This window comes from Ambystoma mexicanum, chromosome 3q (assembly GCF_040938575.1).
Source record: "Ambystoma mexicanum isolate Mex_15411 chromosome 3q, UKY_AmexF1_1, whole genome shotgun sequence".
Taxonomy (NCBI): Eukaryota; Metazoa; Chordata; class Amphibia; order Caudata; family Ambystomatidae; genus Ambystoma; species Ambystoma mexicanum.
The window spans coordinates 115,387,155-115,413,981 of record NC_090926.1 but is presented as its reverse complement, the minus strand read 5'-3'; the positions used below and the strand labels follow the sequence as shown (position 1 = coordinate 115,413,981).

General features: G+C 46.5%; 1 protein-coding gene across 2 annotated transcripts in view; it reads left to right on the top strand.

Annotated features, from left to right (window-relative positions):
* LOC138582189 (homeobox protein Hox-C6) overlaps positions 1–25,102 on the top strand; it is a 253,135-nt gene extending 228,033 nt beyond the window's left edge. For both annotated transcript variants that reach the window (XR_011304967.1, XR_011304966.1), the window contains one exon: positions 24,748–25,102. The gene's annotated coding sequence lies outside the window, so the exon portion shown is untranslated. The remainder of the gene's footprint in view (positions 1–24,747) is intronic.
* Positions 25,103–26,827: the final 1,725 nt, after the last annotated feature.

Sequence of the window (26,827 nt, the reverse complement as noted above, 5' to 3'; positions counted from 1 at the left end):
ACGCAAACCTTCAGGAGGGTCCTTGCCTGCCAGCCTGTAGCATTCAGAAATTGTGAGGATGATCCACCTAGAAAAGGTCTGTTTAGAAAGTATTTGTCTGGTGTACCCTACAAAGAGGTGGCCATCCACTCTCAATTTGGACATACTGAAAATATAAAGGCTCAGCGCTCTCCTAGGGTCCAACCCATGTAGCCATTTCTCCTCCTTACAAGGATGCAGAGGAGGGAAGAATGCTTATAGCACAATTTTCTGCCGTAGGTGAAAGTCCGAAACCACCTTAGGCAAGAAGGAGGGTTTCACCCTCAAAACAACCCTATCCTTGTGGAATATAGTAAAGGGTGGCTTGGAAGAAAGCGCTTGCAACTCACTCACTCTTCTTGCAAATGTAAGAGCAACTAACAGTATAGTCTTAAAGGTCAACAACCTCAATGGACATGAGTGCAAGGGTTCAAAAGAAGCACCCATCAGAAATGTTAAAACCAGGTTGAGGTCCCACAACGGAACCTGAAATTTAGAAGGTGGGAACACATTTGTGAGCCCTTGTAGAAACCGAGTGACCAGAGGGATCTTAAAATAGGAGCATTCACCTGAAGAGCGCTTAAAAATCAAAAGCGCTGCCAGAGACCCCTTAATGGTATCAACCTGAAGACCTTTGTGTGCCAAAGCGAGCAGAAAGGATAGAACCACGGTGTCGTACACTGAAAAGGATCAACATTCTTGTCTCTGCACCAGTCACAAAATGTATTCCAACGGCAATGGTACAGATACTCTGGCTGTCTGGCCGAAAGCAATACCTCCATCACGTCATACGCAAGGTCCCAATCCTTGTCCCTCAACCTTTCAGAAACCAAGTGTGAAGGTTGAGAGTGTTGACCTCTGGATGGAGAACCCTACCCTCCTCTGGCGAGAGAAGATTCTCCCTTTGTGGAAGACGTATTGGGAGGACAGATGGACATATCATAGAAGGTTCAGGTACCACTTTCTCCTGGCCCAATCCGGGGCAATGAGAATCATGCGGTTCCCGAACCTTATTAACCTCCTGATTACTTGAGGAATGATGGGACTGGAGGAAACACGTACAGCAGTGGGAATTCCCAATCCACCACAAACGCATCTCCTTGAGCTCCTCTCAAAGGAAATTCCCTTGAGCAGTACAGTTCGCACTTCCGGTTAGCACCGGTTGAGAACAGACCCACTTGAGGGGTTCCCCAAAGGGCGAAGATCTCTTGAAGGACTTCCTGAGCTAGTTCCCACTCGTGGGAGACTGTGCTCTGCCTGCTCAGAGCGTCTGCCACTGTGTTTTCCTCCCCAGCCAGGTGAACCGCTGAGAGGGAGATTGATTCTTGAATAGCCCAATACCTGAGCTGCATTGCCTCTCTGCACAGTGGTAGTGACCCTACGGATCCTCTCTTGTTGAGGTAGTGCATGGACACTGTTTTGTCCGTCATTATCAGGGCATTCTTTCCCCGTACAGATGGTAGAAAAGCCTTCAGCGCTAGTCTGATCAATCTCAGCTCCAAAAGATAGATGTGTAGCTTGCACTCCGACGGAGACTAACAACCGCTGACAGTCAACTCAACTCATTGGTGTGAGCTCCCCACCCTGTGAGTGAGGCATCCGTCACTACAGTGATCTCCGGCCATGGCTGCCATAAGTGTTCGCCTTTCAGAACATTGTCCTCGCAGGCCCACCACAGAAGATCCTGTGAGACCCTGGACGGAATCTGAAGGCGGTCCGACATTTGTCCTGAGAACTGGGACCATTGCGATCGGAGAGCCCATTGAAGGGATCTCATTCGCAAGCGGGCCTCTGGCACTAGGAAAATGCAGGATGCCATGAGGCCGAGCAACCTCAAGAACTCGAAGGCTGGAAGATTCTGGGCATTCTGGAATTTTGTTACCATATGGAGAATGTCTTGAGCCCTCACCTTGGGAGGCAAGTACTTTCCCAAGGAAGAATCTAAAACAGTCCTGATTTACAGGAGCTGTTGGGAAGGTGTCATCTGGGACAGGGGAAATGGAGGGAGAAGCCCAGTCTGTGAAGGGAATGGAAGGTAACGTTGAGATGATCCAAGGCTTGTTCGGGAGAACGCACCCTGATCAGCGAATCGTCCAGGTAGGGGTAGACATGAATCCCCTCTCTCCTGAGATGTGCTGCCACCATCAGTTTGGTGAATACCCTCGGGGCGGAGGTCAACCTGAATGGCAGGGCTCGAAATTGATAGTGCGAGCCGCCAATGGCGAACCTCAGGTATTTCCTGTGCTTGAGATGGATAGGCACATGAAAATAAGCATCCTGAAGGTCCAATGACACCAAGCAATCCTGAAGTTGGAGGGCCTGAAGGATCTGAGAAAGAGTGACCATCTTGAATTTGTCTTTCCTGAGGAACTTGTTTAAGTATCTCAAGTCCACGATGGGTCTCAGTCCCCCGTCCTTTTTGGGAATCCAGAAATATGGGGAATACCAACCGTCGTTCCTCTCCGCCACAGGCACCGGTTCTATAACGCCTTTCTCTAGCAGGGTTAAAATCTCCTGCACAAGGAGCGGATCTGGAAACCTCAAAGAGTGTTTCCCCAGTGGATTGGTCTGAGGCTTCCTTAGAAAGGGAAGACAGAAGCCGTGGGCTATTGTTTCCAGAGCCCACACATCTGAAGTAATGGCTCGACATTCTTCGAGATGCTGGGACAGTCTGCCCCCCACTGGAGAACTGTGACTGAAGCCTTCAGAGCGGTTTTGAAGCGGCTGTTGCACCGGCCGTTGGTAAAGAGGCTGCTGCTGGAGCAGACTTGGCACCTAAGGTGTCCAGTCATTTGGTCGACTACAAACTGGTCGACTGCAATTTGGTCGACGTCATTTGGTCGAAAACCAAATGGTCGAATTTTTTTTTTTAATTTATATGTGTTTTGTGGGTTTTCGTGTAGAAAAAAAAAAGAAAAAAAGAGGGTTGGGGGGGGGGGACCCCCCAAAAAAAACCCAAAAAAGGGGTAAAAATAAAAAAATAAAAAAATTCGACAATTTGGTTTTCGACCAAATTGATTCGACCAGTTGTCCAGTCAACCAATTGTTTTCGACCAAATGACTGGCAACCGGCACCTAAACCTCGTCCACCACGAGGGAACTTTCGCTGGACCCTTTGACTGGCCATTCCTCTCGCCCTTCCAAATGAGGAAGCAAAAACATCTACCCCTCCATGGTTGTCCGCCAGAACGAAAAAGGCTGAAGTTGCCTAACAGCAGCGCCTAAAGATTTGGCAGCCGCCTTAGAGGTCTGCAACTTATCACGGCTCTGATCAGCCTTGCATCCAAAAAGATGAGACCGTCAAATGGCATGTTGAGAAGACGAGCCTGTACATCAGATGCAAAACCCGACTTCCTGCAACCACGCAAACCTGTGTATTACGGTGCTCGTAGTCATGGAAGTGCTGATACTATCCACAGAATCCAATCCAGATTGGAAGGGCTCACACATGGCTTCCTTGCCGTCCTTAACAATAGCCAAAACGCCGTCCCTCTCATCCCCTCTGGAATGTTCTCTGCCGCCATGGAGCTGCACTCCCACAGAGTGTACGAAAATGTTGCAAGCGCACAGGTGGAGTTGGGTATTTTCAATGCCATACTCCACGCTGAAAATACCTTCCGCGCCCATCCGTCTATGCGCTTAACGTCCCTATCAGGAGGGATGGAAGGGTACGCAGCCAGCTTCGAGGTAGCCGTAGCTGAATGGACCACCAGACTCTCGGGAGTAGGGTTTTGGGACAGATAGTCGGGGTCGCTACTGGAGGGCAGTATTTTCATGTAAGAGACTTGTCAACTACCGGATAAGTCTCAGGGGTCTCCCAATTCCTGGCCACCCTTTTCTGAAGAGCCACATGGAAAGGTAACACAGGATCCGTAGGCAGACCCCTGTCCAAAATATCTGTAAGATCATCCTGATCATAAGGCACTGGATATCTGGACCAGCCCAAGTGTTCCACCACCTTAGACATAAGGTGCCTATATGAAGAGTCGGCATGCTCCCCAGGTTCCAGCTTGCCGCACTCCAACTCTGTAGAGGTATCAATACCACTTGCATTATGCAAAGTGTCACACAGGTCCTGCATCCTGCTCTCCTCGGAATGAGGCACTCTGGCACATTTGGAGTCTCATACTGAAGCCCAAAGGGGGCATCCTCCCCATCCGGATGTTCCTCCTCTTCAAAAATTGAAGTGAAGTTCCAAAAAAAATCCTTTTTAGGAAGGGGGACAAAAGTTTTTTCTGGCATGGAGCCCAGAGGTTTAGAAAGCGCCTAAGGTGTTGACTTAGATTTGGCCAGAACCTTCCTTGGTGGGTCAACAGGACCTGGGGACTAAGCGGGTAAACTAGGCCCCACCGGCGTTGACGGCTTTGACGTCGACAACGGCGCAAAAGACACCGAAGTCTTGACTGGCGTCGAAGACCCAATGAGCACCAACAACGGCGTCAATGGTGTTGATGGTTTTGAGGGCTTTGATGGCTTCAAAGGTTTTGAAGATCTTGACGATAATGGAAACCTTGATCTCTCTCTCCGTCTCAAGTGATCCTTTGACACCTTGTCTCGAGGCCTCCAGGGCTCTCGATGTGGATCACGCCGTGAACCTGCGCTCGAGAGCGTATGAGTTTCAGGCTGAGACCGCTCCTTGCCGGCTTCCACAGAAGGCGCAGATGGAGTATTGCCCTGCTACTCAAACATCTTAAGCATCTCGTGTCGATGTTTTGGACGGGCATGTCACCCTCTCGGGGGTACTTCCTGACGAAGACGACGAGGAAGGCGACCGGCGTTGCCTGCGCTTTGAACGCTTCGATGAGGAGGTAGAGTGGCGGGAACCACTACGGGACCGTGAGTGCTTGGCTTTCTTCCGACTAGGAGAGTCGCCCCTCAACTTGTCGGTTGAAAGCCCAGCCGGTCAGGATTTATGGGGCTTAGACACCTTGCATACCTTTAACTTCCCCTGTCATTCCCGGTAGGTCTTGGCTGTCATGGACTGACATTTTGAGCAGGTATCCGTCTCGTGGCCCTCGCCCCGGCACCACAGACAGACCCGATGTGGATCCGTAATCGACATATTGGAGCCGCACTTAAATTTCTTAAACCCAGAGTGACGGGGTAATTGGGGTCGAAGACAAAGGCATCGTTGAAAAGATATACAGTAGTACTTCCGAAGTACGAGGCACACTGAGTTTCACGAAGCAAACACGTTTGCGGAAAAACAGAACTGAGGCCAATGGGCGCTGTGCGTGCTACTTATAACATCAGTTGACGTCGACGGAGGCCTACGAGGGTCATCGACTCGACGCCATTGACGCAGTGCGCCCTCTGCTGAAAAAATTCCAAAGCAGCCAAAGCTGGACATTACATGTCAAAGATGAGGAATACGTTGGAGGACACAATCCATTCGAAGATTAGGTTTGTGAAGTGGGAGGATTTGACAGAATCCACTGCAGAGATGAGAGCAGAACTACCTCACTACCATGGTGGGTAAAGGAGGTGTAAGACCAAATGGGACAGCCCCTGGCAGCAGAGGAAACAGGCCTTTGGACAGCTAGACCCAAGGACTTTGCCATGACCATCGAGACCTTGACCTTTTCCAGGGACTCATCAGCCTTAACTCCAAAAAGGCCGTCGCTGAGGAGAAACCAGAAGTCCTAATCCGTGAATTCCTTCAAAGGACCGTTCCTGTGCCCATAGATCAAGCCATAAAATCTGCTGTGTCCATACCAGAGAGCAGTATCTGCTGTGGCATCACCCTCCACCATAGAGGCAAACCCACTCTTCATCTCCTGTATGGGGAGGTTCTCTGTAGCTTAGACGATCACACTCCACGGCGTGCATGTGTACTGTGCCATGGCACAGGTGACATTCACAGCCCTGAAAATCAGGCTGCTAGAATGAAATACAAATGTCCCATGTCATCAAGTTCTGCCCAGGGATAAACAGGGAGGGAGAAAGCTGCTTTCTACTTTACAGTAGAGGCCTGCACCATAAGGCTCTCATGTATGGTGTGTGTGGACAAAAACCTTTTGTTTGAGGAAGCTGAATGATTTTCTTGGCATAGTGTTAGCCCATAGCCTGAGTGGAAGCAGGCGTTATCCACAAAGCCATGACAGGGGCAGCACATGCTGGGTTAAAGGGATAAGAGTCTCCCTTGGGGAACCGTGGTCAAGGGTGTAGGTGAGGCTAATGTGAGACACCTGAAGGTGTCTCACCGGCTAGTCCCCGGAGGTCTGTCATCCAGGTGGCTAGGACACGACCATCGCTGTTGGATCCAGATCCTTGGGGTGAACCACTGGGGGAGGATCACCTGAATGGGGGGGGGTCTTCGGGGAAAAGAAGTGGGACACCGACGGGTGAGACGCAGTACCCCCTTCCTTCTAACCCCTTATCCTGATCTTACCCCGTAGGATAAAGCTCTAGTCCCCCTTTTCCGACACAAACCCTTTCCTACACCGTGAAAGACAATGGACTAACACCAGAGCCATTTACCTGACATGTCCCAAAGAAAAGGGTCAGGCAGCGTCAGGCAATTGACAATAACTGCGCACACCTGACAGCCCTTTCCCTTCTCCACAGGGATAAAAGGCAGAGCACAAAAGCACACTTTGAGCAAGGCCAACCGCATGAGGAAACAGCTATTCCAGGATGGCAGTTCAAACAGAGAAGAAAGGCGGCGAGACAGGAAAGGACAACAAGGAGGGAAAGGAGTTATAAGACCAGGAATTACATCTTATATGTGGTGCAACAGATGTCAGCGCTGCACAAGGCCCTGCCGCACTGATAGCCAAGGTGGGGAGACGTGACTGCTACCTTGGTATCATACTTTACTCCAGAGACAAGAAACGCCAATGAGTTCAGCACAGCCTGTGAGTCGTGGAGAGCTGATAGTAAGCCGGACTGTGTGAGCGAGCCGAAAGGTTGCAAGTGGCAACAATATATGACTTCAAAGAACTTGTGTGTAAATGAAGTTTAAGAAAGCCCAGTGAAGGGCCAGCTGCAGAGTGGCCAGGCGCCGTAGGAGTGCTTATTCAAAGGACTCTGGCTGGCCCCTTTTGTTGTACAACTACAAGCCCCAGGAGGCCTTAGGAGAGGCCGACATGAGGTGTCAGAGTGATCCTACAAAGGTCACGTCAAATCCCTTGTACAATGGAAAGTCTCAGATCCATTGTGAAGAGAAAGCCAGGGGAGGGGAACCCCCCCCTGCTTTCTGATGGGATTCTGAACCTTGTGATAGAATGGCTATGTGAACCCAACAGAGGGATGCCAAGGGGAATACTAACAAGAGTGAATTCCGTACTGTTAATAAAACAAACGTGAACCCGGCTGAGGGATGCCTGCGATTCAGGGTGAAGCATAATAGACCCGAGAACATTGGGGTTCATTCCGAGGTTGGAGGTAAGGGATTACCGGCGCCTGTAAGGGCACTGATGGCGGTAATCCCTTACCTCTGTATTCCGAGTTCCCTTTGCGGGTCCCTCTTTACCTCCTGCTTTTATCAGGAGTAAATTACGGGACCCGCAAAGTGGCCTTGGAGTAAATTATGGCACCGTAATTTACGGTGACGTAATTACCTCCTTCCCCATTCCCTTTGAGCCCTATGGGGGCAGAAATGGGGATGGGGAAGGGCTATGGTGAATGGGGAATTACCGGTCCATCCAACCTTGGAATGGACCGGAAATTACTCCATTCACCATGCCGGTATTCCATGGAGTAAATAGCTGCATGGTTGCCAACCATGGAGCTATTTACTCCATGGTGTAGTCCTAACTCGGAATGAGGGCCATTGTGTTGATAAGAGTGAGCCTGACAGAGGGAGGTCAACACTGAGAGAAAGATAAAAGCCCGGCAGAGGGGGATCCTAAGGCGAACGTGGACAATTTATTAAGGGAACGTTTTGTTTGTTGATTTGGCACTTTAGGTCTTCTGAGGCAAGAGACTTTGTGTGAAAGAGACTTGGCCACAGAAAGCCCTGATATCTTGAAATTGAACTGTAGGCTCATGCTGGAGAAGCCATGGAGTGGCTCGTGCTGGAGAAGCCAAGGAGTGTGCTGTGCTCAGGAGTCCCGCCTTGTCCGATGCTAAAAAAACATGGGGAAGAGAGACTCCAGCCCTACCATCCTGACTTATCAATTGGTGAACACTTCTTTCTTTCCTTGTGAACATTATCCTACACTACTTTGTAATTTAGTTGCAAGGATTGGCAATAGATTTTATTTATTATAGGCCCTTTTCAATTGACAAGACGCCACTAGGACTGCCTTATTATTTGATGGTTGTAACCTGCTCCCATCTTAGACCTAGGTTTATATTAGGCATGTTTCTCACCCATTATACAGTTTAATAAACACCCTTGAACTGTGATCACTTGTGTCTGTCTTTACTGTTGCCACAATGAGTTCCTTACACTAACTTAATCAGTCTTCGTTGGTGTTTATAGCTACGTTATTACCACAGTCTATCAAACTCTGTTGAGGTATCCAATCGACTTGCATACTGCCATTCAGAGACCTAAGGCCTCAGATCCTAATCCTGGCTGAAGAACTCCTGAGGGAAAAGAGTCTTAGTGCTCTAACCCATATGGGATAGGATCACCCTCCTGAACGAATGGACCCATCTTTCATATAAATGGACTCCTGGAAACAGGAGTATATTTCAATGAGGTGTTGGCACTGAAGATGAGGAAGCCAGCACTGATGCTTTGATACCCAAAGATAGAGCCAAGCTGTGCTTGCAAGGAGTGGTCTTCACAAGTGGGGCTAGAACCGAGCTCTCAAGTCTTGGAATGCACCTGAACAGGTGCCTCTGCCGCTTTCATGAAGTGCAGGTGGCCTTGGATGAACCACCAGCAGCAACACCTCCCACTATCCTTGAGTAGAGGGGCTAGTGAGGAATAGTAACTTCTTAGGTGGTGATTGCTTCGAGATATCATCAGCTTTGGAGTGAGAGTGATGACTCCTCTTTCTGGTGGAGGAAGAAAGTGTTGTTTCAAGGTTTCACTGGGAGAGCAGAACGTTTTGCAGTGTTTATTCCTCTTGGGCTTGTAGGAAGCACCAAGAATGGTCTTTATCGAGTTGCTCCTCATGGACGTTTTGCTGGAAGTCTCTGGCAACTTGATCTGTGTCCTCTTTGAACCATTACTGAGGAGTGTGTTCAGCATAAAAGCACATTCCAGGAGGGTCTTCAAATGTGTAAATTGGCAGGAGCCACAGTCCTCGGTTTTATCCTCCTCCCCAAGGCACCAAAGGGATACCTTGTGGGGGTCTGGCATAGAATGCTTGATGGACTTTAAGGCACATTATCAGTGCGTGGAAAAATGCAGCACTTCTGGCTCCATATTCACTGCCCCTGAAGTTACAACGAGCTTCATCGGAACTAAATAACGCCAACAGGAGAGGATGCAGAGCCATACTGCAGCCCCTGTTGGCTGAAATAATTTCCAGAAAAAGCTTGCTCTGAAGAAGATATATCTTATCGCTTTCTGGTGGTGGATTATGTCACTAGGTGAGAGTGTATATCCAAACATGGGTACCTTACATGTTGCTACTAGGAAATCAAACTGTGCCTAGGAAATGAAGCAGCTTATGAGGCCCAAAAAGGATGAAACATGTCTGTAGTTGATTGTGTTCCTATACAGAGGGGGCAGGGCTTAGCAGGGTTTAGGTCTGTTTGACCGAAAATAATTGACCTTTTCCAATTCAACCAAAGTATTTTGGATGTTTTTTGTTAGAAAATGCGTGGGGAGACACCCCGCATCCCCCGCCCCCTCTTGCCACCACCTTAACCTTTTCCCTTACGCCAGCCACATACATATTTAATTTAATTTGACTGAAATTCCCCCAAAAAACAATAGAGAATATTCAGACAAATTGAAAAGGTCAATTTGGCCTGCAATCAAGTATGCTAATACCCGGGGTGCAATTGAGCCGTGGAGGAATGTGGACATGAGCACAATGAGCTCCGTCCGGGCAGCCGACATCCTGTGCACAGATCCTGGGACAGGCAAGGAACTTTTTTTAGCTTTGCTGGACTCCAAAGGACCCCAGCTCCCTGCTGCTGCAATCCCGACCGTAATCGGACCAGGGAAATAGCTGAGGGGCTCCGGCGAGGAGACTGACGACTGCAAGCCACCATCTTGGGACAACGGTGCACCACTGCGAGACCAGCCAGAGCGGTAAGGTGCTTTCTGCCAACTGCCCCGCTGTGCAAACATCACATTAAAACCAGGGGAAGGGGGTGGGTGAAGACTCGGTCCGCTTCTTCCAGGAGGTGGACCTGACCCCGCAGCACCAACGGCAAGGGAAGAGCCCTCTCACCCGCAGCCCAACCACATACAGGTCACTGCACACTCGCGGGAGGGGCAGGGCAGCCTGTCCCCCTGATGGGGCTGGATCGGAGCCCACATCGGCAGTGAGGAGGGGGAGCCATCGGGGGAGGCTATCAGCTGCGCAAAAATCAAGTTAAAACCCAGGGGTGGGGGCGTGAAGACTCGGTCCGCTCCCTCCAAGAGCCGGACTGACCCTGCAGCACCAACGGCGAGTGAAAGAGCCCAACTACCCACAGTGCCAGCGCAAGCGGTGATAGGTGCAGAGGAGGTGACCGGGGACCTTCAGCTTTCCCTCTGCGATGTCATGAAGACCATAAGAGACTCAGGGACATCAATTGAAGTCAAAGTGGACAGCCCCACAGCAGAAGTGTCCTTCTTGCGCCAGGATCTTCGAAATCTGGCAACAAGGGTAGGGGAAGCTGAACAACACGTCTCGGACACCAAGGATGCAATCAAAAGACTGGATAGGCAGCTCACGTCAGTCACCCAGAAGATGACACAACTGGAGAACATGGCAAAAGACAGCAAAGGCTGTGCACGCCGTAACAACCTTTGCATCCTAGGTGTGCCTGAAAAGGAGGAGGGCCCCAGTATGGAGCTCTTCCTAGAAGACTGGCTGGCAGAACTGTTTGCCCCAAAGAAACTCTCCGAGTTCTTCTCCGTGGAGCGAGCGCACAGGATCCCAACAGGCCAGTCCACCCCCGGGGTACCCCTCCCAGGGCACTCCCCCGGACGATAATAGCAAGACTAGTGAATTACAGAGACAGAGATGCCCTACTAAAAATGGCGAGGACCAAGGGCTCCATCACCTACAAAGGCCACTGGGTGGGCTTTTTCCCAGATTACACCAGGTAAGTTCAGCAGCACGTCAATCCTATGATTCCATCAAGAGAAAGCTGCACTCGCTAGGCATTAAATATGCCCTCTTCTTCCCAGCTCAACTGAAGGTTCAACACAGTGGTTCCATTAATCTGTCACATGTTTCCCCCTTTCTCACTTGTCTTTGTTGTTTGTTGGAGTTCTTCGATGGAGTCTTCTTTTCTAGAGTTCGGGTCTTGTATAACCCAGTGTGCAGGTCCTCGGCTTCCAGCGTGCGTTCAGCATTCCGAGTCCTGGGAACGTTCAGAAGTCCGTGAAGTCCGAGGAAATCCAGGAAACAGCGAAGAGTGCACACGGAAGACGAGTGCACGGAGATCTGGGATGCAAGGAGGACAAAAAGGAGGGGGGTGAAGGAGGAGGAATTTAGGGGAACCGGGAACCAGGAATCAAAGGAAAAACACAAGCGAACTACGGCAGCACACGTCCTGCCACGGCAAGCGGTAGCGTTGAAACGCGCAGGGCCGCGGGGGCGTGTCCGCTTTATAGAACGTAATGCGAACGGCACGGAAACTGGTAAACAGTATTCCGCATTCGGCGGCCATGTTGGGAGCACTGCTGAGTGCAAGCCCCTATGGGTCAGGGACCAGGAAGTCCAGAAAGGACGCGTCCGATGGTTCATGACAGCATGCCTCCTCCGAAGGCCTGTTCCTCTGGGTTTGCCCGGGTGTATAAGATGGTACCTTTGAAGTAGCCTGGGGGCGTTTAGGTTTGAGACCGGTTCCCAGGTGCGTTCACTGGGTGGATAGCCTTTCCACTCCACCAGATACTGTAGCTGACCACGTCTGTACCTGGAGTCACATATTCGGGACACTTCGTATTCTAGCTGGTCGTCGACAACCCTAGGGGTAGGTCTTGGAGCAGACCGGGAGGTCTGGACATATGGTTTCATTAGAGATGTGTGAAACACTGGGTGGATCCTCTTCCAGGAGTCTGGTAATTTGAGTCGGAAGGCCACTGGGTTAATGATTTCCTTTATGGAAAAAGGGCCATAGTACCGAGGAGCCAACTTATTAGGTCGTAAGTGTCGAGGCAGTAGTTTCGAGGATAGCCAGACTTTATCACCCATTGCATAGGAAGGTCCTGGTTTTCTTTTGGAGTCTGCATAGTGCTTGATGTTAGCTCGGGCCCTTTCAAGGTGTTCTTTGGCTTCCTTGTGTACGTTGATGAGGGTTTCAATCCAGTAGTCGACTGTAGGAACTGGTGTAGGATGTGGGAGAAGGGATGGTAGAACCGAAGGGTGGAATCCTTGACTTCAGAAGAAGGGGCTGGTCTTGACAGCCGAGTGATCCGAATTGTTGTAGGCAAATTCAGCCACAGGTATTAAAAGAGACCAATCGTCCTGGACCTTGGTGGTGAAACAACGAAGATACTGCTCCAGGGTATGGTTCACACGTTCTGTAGCTCCGTTGGTCTGTGGATGATAACCTGAGGAGAGGGCATGTTGGATTACTAGTATAGGGCATAAGTGTTTCCAGAATTGAGATATGTATTGAGGACCTCTGTCTGATATAATCTTGGAAGGGAGTCCATGAAGTCGGAATATGTGTTCCAGGAAGATTCCAGCGAGTTCTGAGGAAGATGGTAATGTATACAAGGGTGTAAAATGAGCCATGTGAGTGAATAAATCAATGGTAACTATGGTAGTTGTGTATCCCCTGGAAGGTGGTAGTTCCACAATAAAGTCTGTAGCAATAAATTCCCTGGGCCTTGTTGGTAGCGTTGGTTGGAGTAGGAGACCCGCCGGCCTCTTGTTATCATGCTTGGTTTGATTGCAAACTGCACAGGCTTGGATGTACTGCTGGACGTCATGTTTCATTTTTGGCCACCAAAACTGTCTTTGTATTAAACGGAGAGTGTTGGCAATGCCACAATGCCATGAATGAAGGGTATCTGTTACACTCACCTGGTATCCACAGGGACGCCACCCAGCCGGGTTACTCGCTGGTATGCTTCTCAGCTTTGCCCTGATGTGGTCTGCGGGGAAGGTTCTGCCTGAAAATACATGAGTCTATATAACTGGAGGGTAAGCTCATAAATAAGTGGGAGGACTTAGGAGCTAATAATACTTAGAACAGGGGGGATGGCGTCCTGCCACTTCTATTAAGTCTCTTTACCTATATATTTTGATAAAGGCTAACTTATTTGGCATGCTAAATATGGCAATAGCTATTTCATTAAGCTGACTGTCATACGTATTCTAAAAGACGGACAAAAGAGCCCTTCAGAAAAACACTGTACCTTTTTTATTATTTTGCCAGTGTTAATAAGTGTAAATCAAATACACAAAATATGGATACACCCACCATCATTAGTATGACAAAATACTAATGATGGTGTATCCATATTTTGTGTATTTGTGAACTTTTGCTAAACAATATCTGTTACTCTTGTTTCAATGCATTTGTGGAATAATATGAATGTATCTTGATCTAAATGTACACGGAAAACAACTAAAAAAGTTTTGTGTCAAATCTAAATGCATACAATTTGATTTACACTATCGTATCGTATCGACCGATATCATTAATCAATGGTGAGGCCAAAGTGCTAGCACGGGTTCTGGCCAACCGCCTCTTGTGGGTCATAGTCTCATTAGTACACCCGGACCAGTGCGGGTTCATGCCCACTAAATCAGCGCACATGAACATCCGCAGGGTGCATATGGCAATTAGACAAAGACTACAGCTGAAAACAATGGCTGGCTCCTGGCGATTGCTTTGGAGAAGGCTTTTGACTCAGTGAGATGGGAAGCGTTCAGGGAAATCACAAGGCTTATGGGGTTCGGGGAAGGCTTAAATGGGTGGGTTTGCCTCCTATACATAGCCTCTAAGGCTTCGGTTTGGGTTAATGATGGAGTCGGAGGGGTTCCCCCTGTTGTTCATTTGGCCACTGAACCACTGGCGATCAAGCTCCAGAAACATCCAGAGTGGGTAGGCTTCCGGTAGCCCTGGGGCAGGTAAGACCAGGCCTTGTTATACACTGACGGCCGCCTGATATACATGGGAGATCCAGACGACCAACTGTCAAACAGTGGTCAAGACACTGAGGGAGTATCAGACCTATTGTGGGCTCTAAGTAAATCACCAGAAATCAGTACTCTTCCCGCTAGTTGGAGGTGCAGGGGCCATGCCCCCAGATTACCCGTTCCCAGTCTCAATCTCCGGATTCAAGTACTTGGGCGTGCAGCTGGGTCCCTCTCTTGAGGATTACCTCGGACTCAACCTCACCCCGTTAATCGACAGGTTCTCGTCCGATGTGGCTCACTGGCAGATGCTGCCGCTATCACTGATGTGTAGGGCGGCACTGTTCAAAATGTTAGCCCTTCCTAGATTTCTATATGTGCTGCAGAACGCCCCCCTAGCAATTCCTAGTGCTATCTTTGGCGTGATTGAGAACTCCCTGAGGGGACTGCTCTGGGGAGGGAAACAGCCATGGATCGCGCTTAGGACACTCCAATGCTCGTTGTGAGAGGGTGGTCTGGGGATTCCTTGCCTCAGACGGTATTACTGGGAGGCACAAATGGGCACGATAAATGACTGGTTGCATGGGGATGAGGGCTCACACACGTGGCAATAGAGAGGGGATAGATTGGGGGGAAGCCGCTCAAACAGTTACTATATACTGGCATAAAATCACAGACGCAGCACTCCCCCCAACTAATCAAACACACTAGACAAGGGGGTGCTGCTGCGCGGGTCGGGTGACGGCCGCAGCCTGAGAGTGCTCCGGCAGAAGCTCAATCATATGGCTTGAAATCCTGCGTTCCAGTCGTGAATTCCAGAAAGAAATTGCACCGCGCTGTGTCTGAACTACTTCGGCACAAGAAAATTCAGATTAAATTCTCCACGATTGTGTGGATCACGGGTCATTGGGCCGCTTCCTTCGGGGCCTGGTGCGACATGGCTTGGACTTGGCGGGCCACCCCTCCCCCACCAACGGCTGAAATAGTACTTGGGCTTTGGCTTGAACCCAACCAATTCTGGTGGTTTCCCTCCTCGCCACGTGGCCCTGGTCCTCCACCATCTGCAGGGGTAGCGTGGTGGTCCCCCGCCCTGACGCCCGCCCCCCCTTGTCTCCAGAGACCCAGCGCGGGACTCCCCCTGGATCATCTGCTGCTTGGGGGTGGCCTCGGCTGGGGCTAGCACCGCGGGCGCTGCCGTCTGCCCCTCCGTAACTTCCTGGACTTGCTCGCACTGCTGGGGGAGCTTTGGCACTGTCCACCCGCGAGTGCCTGGTGAGACGCCTCCTCCTGGCTCGGGCCTGTGGATCTGGCATCGGCGGGCTCAAGGGAGTGGTGTGCGGATCTGGACTGTGCCTTCCCTCTTCCTCCTTCATCCTCTGGCCCCCATGCAGGAGCCACCGGGCCAACATTTTTCCAATGCAGTGAGTCGGGTGGTCGGGGGGGAGTAACTTGTGGGTGCTGCTGCTCTCTCTCAGGGTCTGGTGTGACTGGGAGCCAGGGGTCACCTTCCCTGTACAGTCTCCTGGACCCTACCCCCTCCTCTCTCCTAACGCAGTGGTGCTCACCAGGTACTACAAGGGCGGTGATCCAAAACTGAGGAGCCTCGTTTATAACGTCCCGCTCCAGCACTGTTCTCAGCCCCCAACTCGCTGTACTCCCCAATGTCCACAGTGCTTGGCTCATGGGGGGACTCTCTGGGGGTGGAGGCCGGACACTTCAACTGCCCCCTGCTGACACGACGCCCTTGGGGGTGCGGGAGGGGTGGGTGCTCCACATGGACCAGGAGTCTCCATAACCTGGGACTATTGGGAGGCTGCCCAGCAAGGTCACAACACCCAACAAACTCTACTTTGGGCCGCCCCTCTGGGGCACATTGAATGCTGCCTGGTCCTGCAGGGGTCGCTCTCCCCGCCCCGCCCATCTCTTTTACTGCATCATCATTCGGCTGTGATAATAGGAGCCCTGTAGTTTCACAAAAATGAAAAACTTCTTTTGGGGGAAATTATGGGGCATTGTTTGTAACTTGTCCTATATGTCGACAATAAATTAATCTTTGTTCACAGCAGTCTTGTTACACGTCTATAGATGCTCTTTCTTCCTACCTTCATAAGGTCTAGAACCACCCATTCCAATTCTTCATTGTGCTGGCACTACACATTGGTGGTCATTTTGGATCTCATGGGAGTGTGAAAGTTAGGTGGTAAACTGGAATGTAATTAATTTGCGCCTTGACCTTATAGCCAGGGATATTTAAGGTGTTCTGCAGGCGGGATGAGAGATTGGAGATGAAAGTCATCTACCTAATTCCTGCCTTCCCTGCAAAATGTTTTATGCATAGGAGAGATTTTCATGCAGGTGTACAGGGAATGAATTCCCATGGCATCCACCTGCATTTACACCTGCTGACAGCAAGTGATTCCTCTCACATATGTATAAGTTCCTGGGGACCAACTTGTTGCAGGCTAGGCCGTTATATATACTGGGCTGGGAAACTGATGTGAGACATGCTATAGACAATGAGGTCTGGGAGAACATCTGCGCCAGAAACCACGGGTCATCCAAATGTATTAAGAACAGAGAATGTATGTACAAATTGTGTTATAGGTGGTATTTGCCCCCAATCAAATAACATAAAAGGAACACCCGTTTGGAAGGTATGTGGTTTGCAGGATAGCTACTTCCATATGTGGTGGTCCTGTCCCATGATTCAAATATTCTGGGGGTCCATGTTATTATACATAAACGAAATTCCTGGAGCGGACCTCCCATTTGATCCATTGGTTGTACTGCCATTCATTGAGTATCATCACAAGTTCCCGTCCCTGATCCTTAGGCTGCCCCTGCGGGTGGGTTATTCCCTGATATGAGATATGAGGGAAGATGTGTGCTGACTCTGTATTAGGTGTTGTTTGGGATGGTTATTTGTATGTGGAAGGGAGGGCTACATGACTAATATCTCTTGCGAAGCGTACCGATTGTAACTTTAGATGGCTGTGTATGCTCTTCGCATCTTTGTTTCAATAGTGTTGAGAAATAAAAAGTAAAAATTGCTTGCACAGGACCCAACAGCAGATGTGAGTGCTGATGCTGACGGACCAATGCAAGAATTAACACTTTTTACAAAACAAGCCTTGCTGAGCAGGGCCATAAATTAAGGAATCCAGAATATCTGGTCACACAGTAAGCAAGGTTACTTAAAGTCCTGTTGCCACCATTCATCCTTATTGGAATCAGAATAATAAAAAAGTGGCATTTCAAGGGCAACATTAGCTGCTCATGACCAGGGTACTTGTGTTCTAGCATAGGTACATGTCACTGTTTAACATAAACCGCCATGAAGAGGGTACTCCGTAACACCTAGGTCCACCCACCCTGCACTCCCCACCCTACCCGAGACTCTGTGATCTGATCCCCACTGTATTCCCCCATGCTACCAACTGCCCACCCTTCCCTGTTAGCTCCCAGCTCATGTTTTCTCTGCTTCCCTCACTGTGTTCCTCCCCCTATGATTGTAAAGCACTCCGTTCCTTTCCGAAGCTTGGTCCGCGTTCAATAAATACCCTAAAAATGATAATAATAATACCAGCTGTAGAATAAATGCCAGAAACAGAGCAGTAGTGCCACGATGTAGCTCCATTCTGGAACCTATATGGAAATTTGTTGACACCTCCTTGAAACCTATGAGTGTCCTTACAGAAACATGCTTAGGAGACACAATGCACAGCATCCACATTTTTTAACACGAAAATTACTCAACTACTTGTCACGATGGACATAAAATCACTGTATACAAGCAACCCACAAGATCAAGCCATTGAATGTATACGGGAACACTTAAATACACACAATCTACTAACAAGGGTCCCTTAGAATTTCATTGTAGACCGTATGACTCTAGCCCTATGCAATAATCCTTTCATGTTCAACCAACAGCTCTACTTGCTGCAATGGGGGCTGCTTTTGCCCCAAGTCTGGCGATTCTATTCGTGGCCAGAAATGAGTCCGACCACGTCCTATTGGAACCCTTTCAGGAAACAGCTCAAGTGCTGGAAAAGATATATAGTTGACGTGGTATTCATATGGAACGACTCGGAGGAAAAATTAAAATCATTCCTCACCTGGCTTAATGACTATGATCACAACATCCAATTCACCATGTAATATAGTCCCTCTGAAATCCACTTTCTGGATCTAATGGTAAACTGGAATGTAGTCTCTAACAAAAACCTACTGACGGAAATACTCTTCTGCACTTCCAAAGCAACCATCCCATTCACATGGAAGAAAATGTACCATATGGTGAATACTTGAGAATCAGGAAGAACTGTACATCCTTGATTGAATTTTATAAACATGTGGAACAACTGGATGAGAGACTTAGCACATGGCTACCCCAGACAATTGCTCTCTAGGTCCAAGAAACGGGTGAGATTCACAGCCAGAGAAGCCCTCTTTACTCCCAAAAATCAGACAGAAAAGGAGATCAGTAGACAAATGACATGCCTCATTACGCATGGCACACACACATATCAGGTTAAAAAATGTATATGCAAATATTGGCCACTGGCACAGCTCAATTTACTAGAGGAAGCATTATCACGCTTTGCCCTTAAACAGGCCAAGAATCTGCACTCTCAGTTCATCAAAGAAGCACCTAGAACTGGTCTATGGAATGTACAGGTTGTTACTGGACACTTCCCATGTGTAAATTGCATTGGCTGTAAACAAAATCCAAACATATACAATAGGCGAGAGAGTCTGGACACTCCGCAGTTTGACCAACTGTAAAACCAGCCAAGTGGTCTACTGCATTGAATGTCCATGTGGTCTACACTGTTTGGGACAAACTATGAGGTCAATTCATATCAGGATCTCAGCACATTTGGTCAATCACTACATTGAATTTCAGCATTCTCAGAATTATTTATTATGGTGGATCCCTGATGTAGTGAAAGGGCTACCAAATATACAGAGAACTCTTTTGGAGAAAGAAATCAGATGGATCCATATATTGGATTCCTATAACTATGGACGCAACGAGGAATTCCCTCCACTTACATAGACACAGATTTTTCCTTCTCAAACTCACCACTAGACCATGGACCTAACAAACCTCTGCCCCCTCAGAGTATGACTAAAACAATTATAGACACATGCCAGGTGTATACCATCATTGCAGCTATTGACACATAGTGTTATGGGGCAATTTCAATCAATATTGCACTTACATGTAGTTCACAAAACATGTGGACTAAGTTCAGTTCACACACCTCGCCAAGCATCTAGAGGATACAAATCACATGTATTCTACCCAGGCTCTTCCATACTTTGCATAGTTGCCGGCAGGCAAAAACCCCTCCCTCCCCATGAGGCCACCCAGTGTGATTGCTCTACTCTCTAACAGACCTATGCATTACAAGAAAAACATGCTCATATGGATATGAATGCTAGCCAAGTGCATTTACCAAGATATCCATTGTATTTTCTGCTAGGAATTGACTCTTACCGCAGCACAGATTTAGATGGAGCATAGTCCATCTCTTCACAAATACATCTACATATTCAACATACCAGTATGCCTATTAGCGGGATGAGCAATCATGGCTGCAACATTGTGTTCTTTATAACAAACAGGCCTCCTAGAAAACGACGCTGTTTCCTTACACGAAGCGGGTCACCCTGACAACGACATAGTGAAGTAGGCATGCTCATACCCGCTTGCCCAATGAGAGCAAGGTATACGTGTCCATAACAACGCGGAAAGCACCGCACTCGGGTCTTTGCAGCCCGACGCAAACCAGCACAACGTGAACTTCGTATTTCACACACAAAGGTAAGCTTGTGGTCTAACTCTGATTGCTCTGCTACATTGTACATATCAAATCTTGATACTTGATCTGTATGCCACATGATCTTTCTACTTTTGTTGTCCATCCTCCAGGCAGAATTAGCTGCGACATAAAGCAGTGGATTAACACACAACGACTACTATACCGTGGGTAAATTCCCTATTTTGTGTTGCCGGGGGGCCTGTCTCTTGAGGGAGCAAAAGTAACACAAGAAAGAAAGGGGAGCACAGGATACCCCACCCTTGCACGCGTAAGTAGGTAAACCAAGGACTTTGGTCAAACACTGAAGGACATTACTCAACAGTAAGCATGGGCAGAACACGTTAAAAACATGTTATTCAAAAAACATTAGTGTCACAGAAAAAACGTATGGGAATATAGCCTTCATAGACTAGAGAGACTGTGGTACACAAAAAAACACCATAATAAATAGCAAAACCGAGGTGCTAATGCAGTAACAAATAGTACATGTATTAAAGTGATGTTAGTAAGAGTGTGAATGGCAATTCACTCTAAGTGTAAGTTTCTAGCTGGGCAGGGAGAACTGTATCTTGCATCAGTCCATTAGGTACTGTTGAGTAATGTCCTTCAGTGTTTGACCAAAGTCCTTGGTTTACCTACTTACGCGTGCAAGGGCGGGGTAGCCTGTGCTCCCCCTTCTTTCTTGTGTTAACACACATGGACAGAGATAATTCGCTCTCCACGTTGCATATGATATGCCAGACGGTTTAATTCAAAAATACGCTTACAGTCTACCCCTATATTAAATTCTTCTTTTTACTCATACTTTTCATGTTCAACATCAATCCCCACCTCTCCACGGCAATCTTATCACTATGCATGCCAATGTTGCACATTCACAATAGGATGATTCATGTCCTTCCCAGCTCCTGTACTACAGAGGGAGCTCATAGATGGCACGTTTGGTGTCCTGGTCCCTGCATGGTCATCGACTGACCTGGCATGGACACATCAACTATAATACCACATAGCCAGGTTAAGATGCATGCCTCCACGGTATACACAGACATTAGACCTTACTAACTCCCACCACTAGGATGTATGTTCCCTAACCACAAAGGATTGTTTGAATACAACATTTTCAATCAATATTGCACTTACATGTAGTTCACAAAACACGTGGACTAAGTTCAGTTCACACACCTCGCCAAGCATCTAGAGGATACAAATCACATGTATTCTACCCAGGCTCTTCCATACTTTGCATAGTTGCCGGCAGGCAAAAACCCCTCCCTCCCCATGAGGTCACCCACGTGTACAGGTGGACACCCAGACTGAGTGGACACATAGTGATTGCTCTACTCTCTAACAGACTTATGCATTACAAGAAAAACATGCTCATATGGATATGAATGCTAGCCAAGTGCATTTACCAATATATCCATTGTATTTTCTGCTAGGAATTGACTCTTACCGCAGCACAGATTTAGATGGAGCATAGTCCATCTCTTCACAAATACATCTACATATTCAACATGCCAGTATGCCTATTAACGGGATGAGCAATCATGGCTGCAACATTGTGTTCTTTATAACAAACAGGCCTCCAAGAAAACAACGCTGTTTCCTTACACGAAGCGGGTCACCCTGACAACGACATAGTGAAGTAGGCATGCTCATACCCGCTTGCCCAATGAGAGCAAGGTATACGTCTCCATAACAACGCGGAAAGCACCGCACTCGGGTCTTTGCAGCCCGACGCAAACCAGCACAACGTGAACTTCGTATTTCACACACAAAGGTAAGCTTGTGGTCTAACTCTGATTGCTCTGCTACATTGTACATATCAAATCTTGATACTTGATCTGTATGCCACATGATCTTTCTACTTTTGTTGTCCATCCTCCAGGCAGAATTAGCTGCGACATAAAGCAGTGGATTAACACACAACGACTACTATACCGTGGGTAAATTCCCTATTTTGTGTTGCCGGGGGGCCTGTCTCTTGAGGGAGCAAAAGTGACACAAGAAAGAAAGGGGAGCACAGGCTACCCCACCCTTGCACGCGTAAGTAGGTAAACCAAGGACTTTGGTCAAACACTGAAGGACATTACTCAACAGTCGCGACAAAACGTGTAAAACCCGGGGATTCTGCTTAGCTGTCAGGATTTCCCAACATACCACTGTGATGCAACTCACACGTTAGCAGACCCTATATAGAAAATACATTCTAGAATCAACAACAAAGCATCTAAGACATCTTAAGTGATGCCAAGAAAAAGAGATATAAATGGAACAGATAATAAATTGAATGATTTGGTTCAATTTCAAATTTCGTTCTTTTTTTATTTGACATAATGAATTATGGTTACATATGATGCCAATAAAAGATAAATCCAAATGATTGGATCATTTGGATACATTTCTCTAGATGAAATTGTTGAGAAATAAGGAAACAAGTATTTCTGTATCTTACCATTCTTGGAGATAGTTGTTTCTCTATTCCCCTTTTTTTTCTTACATCTGTCTGCTATTCTTATTTACTTTGGCATCGTTTCAGCACTAAGGGATCGTTGCCGAGATTGAGGCTTTTACACCTCTTGGGTCTTCTATTTCCTTTAACCTATCGGTCCAAGGCACTGTCCCTTGACATGATGTCATTGTTTGATCTAAGTTTATGATTATAAAATTGTCTTAAATAAATTGTGTAAATGAATATGTCTCCTATTTATACTTTTCAATAACTGTCACTACGATTGTATATTTTTTTTGTCCCTTGGAGTGTCATGCCAGATGTGTTGACCGGGATACCAGGCTTTGATACCCACATTTTATTGAATACAATTACGAGTAAGTAAACTAAGAATGTCCAATGATCAAGCCCTTTTTTTTGTTGTATAGATATATCACCCCAGCCACCATTACTAGTACGGGTGTACCCTGCCTATGTTAGTTGTATGAAAAAGAAACACATACCCCACCATAGACGCACATTAGCAGTGTTGCAGAATATAAAAGTGCTCACGGGTGGATACAAGAGACAAATCAGAAGCAATGAGCAAGGTACACATACCACAGCATAAATATAGGGTACAGATTAGAAGCTACCAGCAAGGTGAAAATATCAGGAATGGGATTATAAGAGTGTCATGGTATTCAAGTGGTAATGCTGTTAGTGAGTAAAGAAACAAATTACTTTAAGGGACGATATATTTAAATGATCACTATTATTGTATATGAAGCAACACTATAGCCCGTTAAAATATGTTCAGAAGAACATTTTAAATTATACAAAAAAGCAAGATGTTTCTGTGGCAAATAAGCAGGCCTGAAATAAGCTTTCCACAGGCCTCTGATACTGGATCTGCTCTTTTTTGTGTAGGACCCCTTCCACTCAAATGGCCTACATAAAAGGAAAGAGCCTGCAATGGCCTAAACAATTTCACAAGACTGTGAGAAGGAAATATTTCCACAGAATACAGCACAGTATCATATATTGAGATAAGAGGATTTGTCCAGGATCACGGTATTGTCTGGTGATAAAAACAGAATTTGAGCATCAACACTTTGCATCTACAGTTGAATTTGGATACTTATTTAACTCTCCCAACTAACACTTTATGCTCTTCATTGGGGAATGCCGACCAATTTGTACAACCCTCGTCAGGAGTAACAGAGTTCTAGAAGTGCACCATACCGGTTGCATGTCCATTTGTATAGCTAGTGGAATCTAGTGAAGGTACATTAAGATAGTAGTTGTTACTAACCCCATAGGGCATGTACATGCACATTTCTCAACCACAAACATTACAAAGAAAAGCAGTTGACCTTGCCAGAATTTGCTACTGTGATCTGGCATAAGAACACAGATCTCTGTATCAAGATCTAACACTCAAATGTATCAGTATGCATTTCAACCTTGGCTTTGCAAGTGATCAATATCTTGTCCACATAAACACAAACATGCTACAAGAGTTGTACTATAGTAAACACACACTGTAAGCATTACAATGAAGACCGGAAGACTTACATGATTAACTGATCTGAATGGAATGGAATTGTCGACAGCAAGGCAGCAGTTTTATAGCCTCACCACTACAAAATATCATGACATGCCATTTATGATTCATGATTTTTTTTCAGGGCAAAGACCTCTGCATCAGTCAGACATGTACCTCTCCACCGCTCCATTCCTAAGATGGGGGCATAGGGCAGATGCCGCTTTTACCCTCTCATAAAGCTTCTCTGTCAAACAGTGTTAATAAAAGTACTTTGCAGGTTTCCAGATTTGATTCTAGATCCGTATTTGCCAATGCAAATGTTTACTGTCCTTGCCTAGATACATTTAATTGCCAATAATTAGATTATGTGTTCTGCAATTTGTGCACTACCTTAATTCCAAAAGGAAGTCCATAAATTCAAAGGTCTGGATTTTCTCATTGAAGCAACAATTACTTCAAGCATAGTGATTGACTGTGTTATTGCCTTTTTTTGTTTGAAACACAGTAATGCAATTTACATTCTAATTCTGGGGAATATGCACATGGCTCAGTCAGAAATTGTAAGATTCCTGAAAGCGCCTTTTTTGCCTTTAAGAAAGGCACACGTTAGTAATCACTTGGAGCCCTCATTTCCTAAGGCATTTGGAATCTGGGATTGCCAACAGAAATTGGCTACACTCAGTGCAAATTCATGTTGTGGACTTAAAATACTATGAAATACTGAAGATTCTTATTTAAACATGTTTTTCTGTTACGATACAGGGTTTTATACACCATAGATGTCAGAAATGGATGAACCCTATACAAACACACTGGTCCTGGAGAAGTCTGGGTGTGGGAATTATAGCCTGTAAGCTGAAAAAGGATGCGTCGAGCAAGAAGAAACTGTTGTGAAAATAATTTTACAGAAACATTACATTTATTTCCTTAAAATGTCCCATGCGATGCATCAAGTTGTGTATATGTTAGTGTTGTTTTGTAAATGTGTGCGTGTACTATTGATTTATTTTTAGTGAACTCTATTACAAAACTGTATGATTTTTGTTTATGGACATTTTCCAGGTTTCATGTTACATAACTATACGGTTTGCGACAATAAATAATTTTCTATATTTATAAGATGTATTTTATCTTTGTATTATTGTAGGTGATCAGGTGTGTGGCATGTTTTCTCGCTTAAGGGTTAGATGAGAAGAATTTGTAATCTAGTGCATTGTTGTAAACGGTCTACCATTGGAGCCTCTTCATACAATTTACATGCAAGCCTTAAGGGTTCTGTTTTAACTATCTGAAGTAAGATTTCACTTTTGTAAAAATTGCTGGCCCTGATTTGCTCTGCAAATTGTCATTAGTGACCTCTAAAGGATTTGATTATGGGTGATTATTCTATTTTTGCATTGCACCAAAGGTTTGCCCAAATTCATATATAGTGTTCTGCGGAAGAAACCTTTTATGATTGTAATTTTGACAAAGTGCAAGCATTGTGCTCTGTTGAGGCCTATTCTTTGCCTTTTCCACTATAAAAAAGGCAGCTTTTTTTCCTATTATTACTCATTTTTAGCTGCCTTTTCTATGACGTGTTTATGGCTGTCAGAGCAATTCACAGGCTTTGTTTGATTTACAAGTTACTGCGAATGAACTTCCCTATATTCAATTAGCTTGCCGTTGAAACTTGCCGAATGCTGTTTTGAAGAGGTCTCAAGCAGAAAAATCAAGGATGGGTTGGCAAGAGTGGCCTGTCCCTCTTTCTTTCAGATCCGCATTAAACTTCAGGAAAGATATGAAGAGATCAGCAATAGAAGCAATGCTATGCATGTTCTAAACAATTCTGTGTTCTGGGATTCAAAAGCCAATACACAATAGTGTTGATGCTGGACAACTGTCAGTTTAGTATTGGATCAGCAAAAGTTCTTAAAATTTGACTTGATTTAGATTTATTATTTTGAGAGTACCTGTTCACACGTAGGTCTCTTGGCATTGCGGAGTGCGTACGTGATAAGGACAGGTTATTTTAATAACGTTTTACACTGTGCCAAATCACAACTCTAATAGTATTAAGAGTGCCTAGGCTGGTCTGTGGAGTGGTGTTCTGTGCCCCCACCAGGGGTACCAAGACCTTAGTCTGCTGGAACGGCAGTGCTCCAGAGAAGATTTGGAGGTGGGAGTATTTTACTCCCTATTTTTAAACTTTGAGAGTAAATGTGATTTTAAGAGAGTAAAAATTACTTTTCTCCTTTGCAAGAGAGTAAAATATATGTGACATCCAGCAGACGTGTGCAAACACTGTATGGAAATCATTACTATGCGGCAGCTTTCTGCATTGTGACAGAATATACCTTTCATTATTTCTCTAAGGTCTGGCCATTTGATATCTCCTGTATATATTTAAATGATTAAAACACAAAAACCTAGCCAATTACATAGTAAAGCAAACATGAATTGTATTGTGTGTTTTGAGGTTCGATAGCAGAATTGTCTTTTGATGTTTAATGAAAGTCCTCTTTTCCTGGAGTTATTACTACCTAATAGTATGCCAGTGTTATGATACAACAGTGCAGGGAGGCAAGGACTCCATGCTAAATTCTATTTCTAATCTCATGGTTAAGGCGCTCTACGTAGAACATATTTATCACAGTTATCACCAAACTGAAGTCGGTACTCCTTTATCAACCTCGAAAGGATGAAAGGCTGAGTTGGCCTTGCCGGGATTCGAACCTGCAACTTACAGATCATGCACAGATCACAGCAACGAGTGCTCAACTGGCTAAGCTATCTTATTGGCTATCATCTTTCAGAGGTCGGTTAACAAAGTATCGACTGAGGTATAATAATCACAGTGCCT